At 44.5% G+C, this 10010-nt stretch overlaps 1 non-coding gene across 1 annotated transcript; it reads right to left on the bottom strand.

The window, feature by feature from the left end:
- Window positions 1–1968: 1968 nt before the first annotated feature.
- Trnaa-agc (transfer RNA alanine (anticodon AGC)) lies at window positions 1969–2040 on the bottom strand. The gene has a single exon. It is a non-coding gene; the product is annotated as a tRNA-Ala (tRNA).
- Between the last annotated feature and the right edge of the window lie 7970 nt (window positions 2041–10010).

The following is a 10010-nucleotide window of genomic DNA, read 5'->3' as shown; positions in this document are numbered from 1 at the left end:
GTCTGTGACCTGGTGGAATCAACATGTTGCGGCTGCACAGAGGCCCTCTTGTAGGCGCCATATTTGCGACAGTCTGGCCCAGACACCTCACGCACTTATATGATCGTAGTTGTGAGAGCCTTTGAAATCGAGTACGTCGTTTATTATTCGCGAGACGCAAATGACGTACGCGATTCACGCTATTGGAATACAACCGGCGGCCGACATGTGAATTACACAGCTAGAAGCTACGACCTACACGCTAGGTAACACGTCATCATGCTACACTGTCGTTATCCAGTGATTCCCCCTCCCTCTCTCCCTCAACCTTGAAGTGGCTTTTTGGTATAATTTTGTAACTTTTATTTTTAACTGATGCTTGATCACGTGTGATACCTTTCCTCCTGATTTTAATGCTTAATACCCTCCCTCTCCCGTCTGCAGGTCTTCAGTGCGGCATACGCCTCAGCTCATGAGACAAATTTGGGCTCTTTCCGTTGCTCTGATTGTGCACAGATCTTACTGTTCACCTATATCCTCATGATGAGCTTTGATTAATCAATACTCACATTCACTGCTTGATTCATGCCTGAAGTAGAATAGACGATATCGCAGTGCCTGTATTTTAGAAGAACGATGGAATATTACTTCGACAATGAAGGAACAACGCAGCCACTGCAATGTCGTACTTATACGCCGATACCAGATAGCGACTTCCATTTAAAATGTCCTCCCCTGTACAGGAATTAATGTGTATATGAGTACAGTTTCGTGACTCAGAAACGACAGCATGAGGTAGTTAGATGTAGCACGGATAGTCAAAGCAGTTAAGGCGACCGCTAGCGTAAAGCGGGATATTTCTCCCGATCCGGCATGAATTTGCATTGCCATTCCCTTATGCAGCTGATAGTTGTTCGTATTCGCAACAGCGAATACATTTCTTTTAGTCTATATAAGTATATTCGAGTCTGACTCTTTAAAGACCACACGGTGCGCCATCATCGTCTCTGCGTTCAATTTGTTAGAGAAAGTAGGGTAAAGCGATATATAACACACGACAATGTCACACGCGGAGTTAACGTAAATACTGCACTAGCTTATTTTTTAACTTTCGAGTAACTATGTGAACAGCTCTGTTCCATATGCCATAATGATGGTGCCTGTAATCACTACAGCAAAATAATCCAAAGTAGCTGATGACACGGGAAGATTTGTTAGCAAAATTTTTTTCATGTATACAATTTTCCTTGTGAGGCATAGGACAAGGTGTTTGCTGCAGCCCGATAACTAATAATCACTCCTTTTTCGTATTAAATAATTTCCACCGAAAAATTCTTGTAACCTGCAGAAGAAGTTAACGTGTAGCAATAAATTTTCAGAAAGAAAATTAACAAAAATCACTCTGAAGATAGCACTTACGTGCTGAAACATGTCTGGGTAAAAACAGAACTGTCAAAAGTGTCAGTTATTTCAGAGCGGCCTTCACACTTTTTAATGCTACAGAAACTGGTGCGAGAAGATATGAGTGTCCGCACTGGTGGCAGAATTCTGAAATAACGATTTCGGAGAAAGTGTGAATTCAATAACAGCCAATCAATTACCCGATGACAAAACGTCCGAGACAAACTGCTGCGGTGACGTGGAGTGATTTCATAAATCACTGGCTGTCGGTGGCCGGCAGAGCGACGTGGGGGCGGCGCTGCGTGGGCGGCAGCGGCCACCGACGCGCTCGTCCGTAATAAGCCGCGGCTGGCTGCCCTCGAGCGTGGGACGGCGCGCCAGCGCGGGCCACCGCGGCACTTGAGCACACGGCCCTCACCTCCCTCCGTCGCTGCCGAAGGTCTACGCGGATAGGAGCAAGGTGTCCGCAAGCGTGAGTCTTTTCCGCATTCACGATTACCAAAACTTCATAAACCAAGACACAAAGGAATGAAAGACATTACGTGCTAGTGGGGAGTGATTTATATCAATGGGGCAAGTTGAAAACATGTTCTGGACTGGGATCCGAACCCAGGTATCCTGCTTGCTAGGCAGATGCGTTGACCACTACGCCATCCGGAAACAGTGATCATCGCAACTGCACGGACTACCCTAGCACCCCTCCCGTCAGTCCTAAATTCTCAGTATATCCACACACTACTGATGTAGTGACCCCTTGGCCACTATCTTCATTACTCGGGGCATTTCGCAGAGTCCCGTAAGAATTCGAAGCAAGCAAGGAAGGACGATTCGGTTTAGCGTCCCGTCGACATCGAGGACATTACAGACTGGACACAAGCTTGAATTTTGTCAAGGATGGGGAAGGAATTCGGCCGTGCCCTTTCAGAGGAACCATCCTGGCATTTGCCTGGAGCGATTTAGGGAAATCACGGAAAACCTAAATCTGGATGGCCGAATGCGAGTGCGGTGTTCGAGCTGGGTTGCATTTGGCTGATCACTGGCTGTCCTCGCCCTGACGGGACGCGTGCTCGGGTAGTCCGCGCAGTTGTGACGACCACTGTGCCCGGATGGCGTAGTTATCAGCACATCTGCCTAGTAAGCTGGAGACACGGGTTGCATAAAACGGCCCGCCACAAATTTTCAACTTTCGGTAAGCGGATCTAAATCCCCTATTGAGTCACTCGTTGACCACGATGGCACCGAAACAGAGGACGACCGAAGAAAGGCAGAAATACTGAATTCAGTGTTCCGAAACTGTTTCACTGCGGAAAATCGTAACACGGTCCCTGACTTCAGCCGTCGCACGGACGCCAAAATGGAAAATATTGAAATAAACGATATCGGAATTGAAAAACAACTGCTATCACTTAGTAGCGGAAAAGCATCCGGACCAGACGAGATACCCTTAAGATTCTACAGTGATTATGCTAAAGAACTTGCCCCCTTTCTATCAGCAATTTATCGTAGATCGCTGGAAGAACGTAAAGTACCTAGCGACTGGAAGAAAGCGCAGGTCGTTCCCATTTTCAAGAAGGGTCATAAATCAGATGCGAATAATTATAGGCCTATTTCGCTTACGTCAATCTGTTGTAGAATAATGGAACATGTTTTGTGTTCTCGTATTATGACGTTCTTAGATAATACAAATCTCCTTCATCATAACCAACATGGATTCCGCAAACAGAGATCATGTGAAACTCAGCTCGCCCTATCTGCCCAAGAAATTCACAGTGCCGTAGACACTGGCGAGCAGATTGATGCCGTATTCCTGGACTTCAGGAAGGCATTTGATACGGTTCCGCACTTACGTTTAGTGAAAAAAATACGAGCTTACGGAATATCGGACCAGGTTTGTGATTGGATTCAGGATTTCCTAGAAGAAAGAACACAACATGTCATTCTTAACGGTTCAAAATCTGCAGATGTAGAGGTAATTTCGGGAGTACCGCAAGGAAGCGTGATAGGACCTTTATTGTTTACAATATACATAAATGACTTAGTTGACAACATCGGTAGCTCCGTGAGGCTATTTGCAGATGACACGGTTGTCTACAAGAAAGTAGCAACATCAGAAGACTCGTACGTACTCCAGGAAGACCTGCAGAGGATTAATGCATGGTGCGACAGCTGGCAGCTTTCCCTAAACGTAGATAAATGTAATATAATGCGCATACATAGGGGCAGAAATCCATTCCAGTACGATTATGCCATAGGTGGTAAATCATTGGAAGCGGTAACGACCGTAAAATACATAGGAGTTACTATCCGGAGCGATCTGAAGTGGAATGATCTCACAAAACAAATAGTGGGAAAAGCAGGCGCCAGGTTGAGATTCATAGGAAGAATTCTAAGAAAATGTGACTCATCGACGAAAGAAGTAGCTTACAAAACGCTTGTTCGTCCGATTCTTGAGTATTGCTCATCAGTATGGGACCCTTACCAGGTTGGATTAATAGAAGAGATAGACATGATCCAGCGAAAAGCAGCGCGATTCGTCATGGGGACATTTAGTCAGCGCGAGAGCGTTACGGAGATGCTGAACAAGCTCCAGTGGCGGACACTTCAAGAAAGGCGTTACGCAATACGGAGAGGTTTATTATCGAAATTACGAGAGAGCACATTCCGGGAAGAGATGGGCAACATATTACTACCGCCCACATATATCTCGCGTAATGATCACAACGAAAAGATCCGAGAAATTAGAGCAAATACGGAGACTTACAAGCAGTCGTTCTTCCCACGCACAATTCGTGAATGGAACAGGGAAGGGGGGATCAGATAGTGGTACAATAAGTACCCTCCGCCACACACCGTAAGGTGGCTCGCGGAGTATAGATGTAGATGTAGATGTAGTTTCCCTATTGATACAAATCAATACACACTGCCAGCTAATGTCTTTAATTCCTTTTGTCTTGATTCATAGTAGCTGCAGGATCAAAATGGTGTGTTCTTTTGCACATGTTGGGAAGAACTGACACTACATATATACTGTGCAAACAATCTGACATCTTTCGATTCACCGGAGCTGTGACGGTACACTTGTGCCTGCCCCGGTACTTGTGTCTTCTAAATAAGGAACTCGTTGGCAACTAAGAGGCAGATGAACACCCATTTAATCAACATCATGATGCAGTCTTCAGTTCCATGACTGAATGCAGATCTCATTGTCAGTCTACCTTGTCCAAGACTATCTCCGCACTACTGGAACCTACGTTCACAACTGAACCAGCTTGCTGTATTCAAGCCTTTGACTCGCTAGAATTTCTGCATCGCCAAGTTTAGAACAACTGCATCGACTACCCTCGTTATAATTTTGTTGATGTTGATCTTTTGAACTGTTTCCGATATACTGACCATTACTTTCAACTGTTTTCCAATTCCTTTGGGTCTCTGCTAAAGCTGCAATGTGAAACATAACACGTATTTTTCTTACGATTTCGGAGTTAATTTGGATTGCATGATTAACTGTTGCGTCATTAGGTACGACCCCTATAAGTAATTTCGCCTTTTTGGATCTGTAACGTAATTTTCCACCACTTCATTTTAGTGTACTCACTCATAATACTCCCATACACTTGTAGGAACATGTATTGACAATTCGTTTCATTACAGTGATGGCTTTTCATGTACGAAGAATCGAGTAACAAAAAAGGTACCAAATGTATTGTAATTATATTGTTTGAAACCTGTAACAACTCTGTTTATCAAAATGGTTCAAATGGCTCTAAGCACTATGGGACTTAACATCTGAGGTTATCAGTCCCCTAGAACTTAGAACTACTTAAAGCTAACTAACTTAAGGACATCACAAACATCCATGCCCGAGGCAGGATTCGAACCTGCGACCGTAGCGGTCGCGCGGTTCCAGACTGAAGCGCCTAGAACCGCTCGGCCACTACGGCCGGCTCTGCTTATCATACTGTCATGTTACTGAGCCATTGGTTAACATAACATCTAAATACCTCGTATTTATCGTTTCATAAAAAGAAACCAGATGAAAAATGTAAACAGTGTTTACTTGGGCAGCTGTATTACATATTGAACTTCTGTTCACACTAAAAACTGGTGTACTCATATTTGAAACAGGAAACATTGTAGGATTATTTTGGATAATGTAGTTTCGGTGTAATGAACAAAAATGTAGTCAGCATTGTTCATTCGTATTATTTCACTTATTTTTCGATGAGAACAGGAGACCTGCAATTCTCTTTGTATCTTATTCCATGAATTTCGTTTGTATCCACCGGATGATAACAGTTTTTGTAATTATCAACAAATTCTGTAATTGTAATTAGAGAATTTACTATACGCAACAACACAAATTGGATGGGTACATAAGACCCCAGGAGGTCCAATACGATGCAAGATCTTTACAACACTGTGTGACGTAATAAATTTTACAACTCGACCATTTACCGACTTTACACGTCTCCTGAGAATCTGGCCCGTCTTCACTTAAGAATCTTACAGGAGGGGTCATCTGCAGCGAAGCATCAAAATGAAGATGCGATGATGAGCCAGAACGTTATGACAACCGACCCACTATCGATATAAACCAGTCCAGGCGATAGAAGCGTCACCTGGTGAGGAACGAGTGCTTAGTCAAACACACGTACGGTGCATATAGTGTCAGTGGGCGTACCGTACGTGGAAGGCGCGCGATCATCTGAGTCTGACCGAGGGCAGATTGTGAAGGCCCAGGAGCTCGGCACGAGCGGTTCGGGCACTGCATGACTTTTCGGGTGTTCGAAGAGTGTTGCGAGTTTCTTCAACACGTGGCGAACAACGTGGAGCTAGGCGGCCAACCTTCTTTACAGATGTCGGACGTGGTACGCGGGACAGAGTGGTAAAAGGGGACAGGCGGTGAACTGTAGCAGAACTATCATCAGACTTTAATGCTGGGCAGAGTACAAGTGTGTCAACACACAGCGCACCGAACGCTCCTGAATGACGGGCCTCCGCCTCCTTGCACGCGCCAGTAACACTGGAAACTACGACTGAAATGGGCACGTGACCATCGGCAGTGGACGTTGGCGCAGCTGCAGAGCGTTGCATGGTCTGCTGAATCCAGATACCTTCTTCATTTTGCCGGCGGGAGTTTGTGAATCCGTCTACGTCCAAGGAAACAGCTTCTTGACACCTGTACTGCTGGACGAAGACAACCTGGCGGCGGCTCCGTTGTGCTATGGGGAACACTCACGTGAGCATCCGTGGATCCAACGGATCTCGTTCAAGGCATCATAACGGCCAAGGAATAGTATCGTACACTGGTTGCAGACCACGTACACCCCTTCATGGCGATCAGTGTCATTTTTCAAGAACATAATGCGCCATGTCACAAGGCCAGGAGAGTGGTGAAGTTGTTCGAGGAAGACAGTGCGTAGTTGTAATTACTGTCTAGCCCCCCAATTCGCCAGATTTGAACCCGATCGAACACATCTGGGATGTGATTTAACGTGGCATCAGAACTCATCGCCCCCCTCCCCGGAATTCACGGGAATTAGGTGACTTGGGTGTGGAGATGGGGGTGTCAACTCCTTTTAGCGACCTCCCTGCTTTCACGCCACGACGCGTTGCCACTGTCATACGTGCCAAACAGGACATACCGGCTCATAATGTTCCGGCTGATCAGTGTAATTTCTGTCAAAGTTTATTACACTGAAAACACTGGGTTCGCTCACCCAACTTTAAGAACACCTATTTCAGCTACCATTGACAAAATTAATATTTCGCAATAATGTTGACTTCGAATTATTTTCTTCTGGCAACATTTATCCACAGCATGTCGGTTACACCGCAAATTTTATCGGCAAACCTCGAAGTTATCTCTGAACTTCAATTCCCTCCGTCTGGTTTCCTTTGCTGTTTGCTCACTGCACAGACAGAACAACATTGCCGATAGCCTACAACCCACTCTTGTAACTGCAGTCTGGTTCCTGCGCAAGATTCCGATAACGTTTTGCTCCCTGTATTTTATCCCTTCTACTTTCACCATTTTCGAAACTGTATTCCAGTCAACACCGTAAAAAGCTTTCTCCGAGTCTATGGATGCCATAAATGTGATATTGTCGTTCTTCAGTCTATCTTCTGAGAAGCTCATGTCAGTACCACCTAGTGTGTTGCTACATTTCCCCGCAATCCAAGCCTGTTTTAGTATGTTCGATGAGCCACAATTTCCTGCTGTAATCACGGAAACTTGTTGTCAATGAAAAGTTCTACAAAACATTTCTTCAACATTCGTAAGGCGCACGAAACCGCGATACAAATTTTTATCGCATCTCGCATGTCTCAGGTACTTTGCTATCAAATTTACATCAGATCAGTGTGATGTTAAATCATTTCACCGTAGCGGGCATATCTAGGTACTAAGAGTTGCATTGCGTACCTGACATTAAATTTAAGCACACGGTCCAATTTTTAATTTCGTTAATTTTATAGGAGTGAGACAGTAAAGCAAGGGTTAAAATGGATCGTGTGCCTTCATGTCACTTCGTGGCAGCCCTTGGTAATTGATTAAGTGACCTCCGTTACGGCATACTACACAGGCATGACTTCGGCGTAAGGCAGCAGCTAGAATGATGGAAACAGGAAGTACATGTCATTGTACCGAAAACTGGGCAGAAGTTTTTGTTACGCTCTTTGCCCTTGCATAAGTGCAGATACTCATTTATCCTGATGGCACAGATATAGTTGCAAGAACTCTTAAGGCAATGGAGGAGACTTTCACAGCATACCAGTAGGAATATGGGATTGAATATTGACCAGAAGAAAACAAAATAATGGCGATTGGGAAAATACTTTAGGAGAGCTATATCAATAACTTCGAGCACTTACATTTTTGGGAGAGTTTAGCAGTTTAAATATCTGGGATCGACAGTAGCAAAATCACACCTCTAATGAAATCAAACATAAATTAACAGCATCAGACAGTTTGATATGGGCACGAGGAACGATGCACGGACGAGTGACGCTGAAGTGACCGAAAGGATATTATCTGGAAATCCAGGGGGCGAAAGAGGACGAGGTCGACAGAGAACCATTGGTTACATGGAGTTGTGGAGGACCTGGAGAGAATGGGCAGTAGCGTATAGGATCATCATAACTGGAGGAGAATTGTTTAAGAGACCAAGGTTCAAACGGATAATAATGATGACTGGCAGTCATCACCCATAGGATTCAATCAAAATAGACGAAAATCGTAATACTGGCTATGATCTTTAACTATGTACCAGAAATACATTATAATAACGGGTATCTGCAGACATACCTGCGGATTAGGAAATCTACGAAGGCTTTTTTGCGAAGAAACTATTATTACCGGTACTGCGCAGATCTCAATCCATGGCTCTGCGGGCCGTACTTATAACTCGATTTGATGTCGTAGCCAACACAAGTTCTCGCTCCAATACAGAAATAAATTTTTCTATATTCTTTTAGTGCGAGATTCTGTATCCTTGTTTATGATCATATTCCGAAGAACCGCGGATTGAAGTTTTGCGAAAAATAATGGAGAAGTCAGTAAAACCGGTTCCATCTTCACAAAAATCAGGATGCTGTTCTCTGGGACTCTTTGCACTGCCTATGCAGGAAAATGATTTAATACATTTACATCGGCTGTGAACGCACACAAGACTTTTGATCTGTAACATTGCGACGTACTTGGTAACTTGCTCAGGTGTCAGGTGCTAAAGCAAGAAAGAATAAAAATGGAGTTAAGGGACGAGGTCCGTCCTAACAAGTAAGGAGAACTTTTGTCTCAAGTGCTTCCTCCACTTAAGCGCTCTGACTTGCAGCGAGGGGTCGGACTGCACTGGTTCCAGGAACCCTGAGACGAACAGTATGCAGGAATTATCCTCCATTACCACAGCCATCTACTCCATATTATATCTTTCATCGTCATATCTCTGTAAGAGACGTAACACGTAATTCTACGGCCCAAACACGTTTTTAATTTATATAAAAGTATATACATAAGGTTTGCCCCGATAGCTGAGTGGTCAGCCGGCGGTTTGTCACGCCTAGGGACCCGGATTCGATTCGCGGCTGGGTCGGAGATTTTCTCCGCACGGGGACTGGGTGTTGTGTTATCATCATTTCATCGTCAACGGGAAACCACCACTGGTATTACTTCCCTAGACGCTAATGTAGTGGAACTCTCTGACGAGGCTTTCTCCATGACAAAACTTGTAGTAAGGCTTACGTACTCAAAAGCTAATCTCCTGCTGCGAGACTCCGTCGCAATGCCGCCACTGCCCAGGTTAGAACTGATTTGCCACAAAAGTTTATGAATACGACATGAAATTTTTCTCGTAGAGCTTCGGAGTTAAGTCTTATGTCTGTGTAATGCCAACATGCATTACGTGTTGAGTAAATATAGTTTTTAAATGTAGCAGTTGCCTAAATTGCGTAAGAAAACTTCGTAACCTCTCATGCTGTTCATAACGAATTTAACTTTAATTATACCTTCGAAGGATGTAAGGGTCATTAGGGTCTGACGTTCCGTCGCGAAGGACGGAGCTCAAGCGCGCATTGTTTGAAGGATGGGAAAGGAAATCGGCCGTGCCCTTTCAAGGAACCATCCCGGCTTCTGC

The sequence above is a fragment of the Schistocerca cancellata genome, chromosome 3, assembly GCF_023864275.1.
Source record: "Schistocerca cancellata isolate TAMUIC-IGC-003103 chromosome 3, iqSchCanc2.1, whole genome shotgun sequence".
Taxonomy (NCBI): Eukaryota; Metazoa; Arthropoda; class Insecta; order Orthoptera; family Acrididae; genus Schistocerca; species Schistocerca cancellata.
This window is presented reverse-complemented; position numbering and strand designations above follow the sequence as displayed.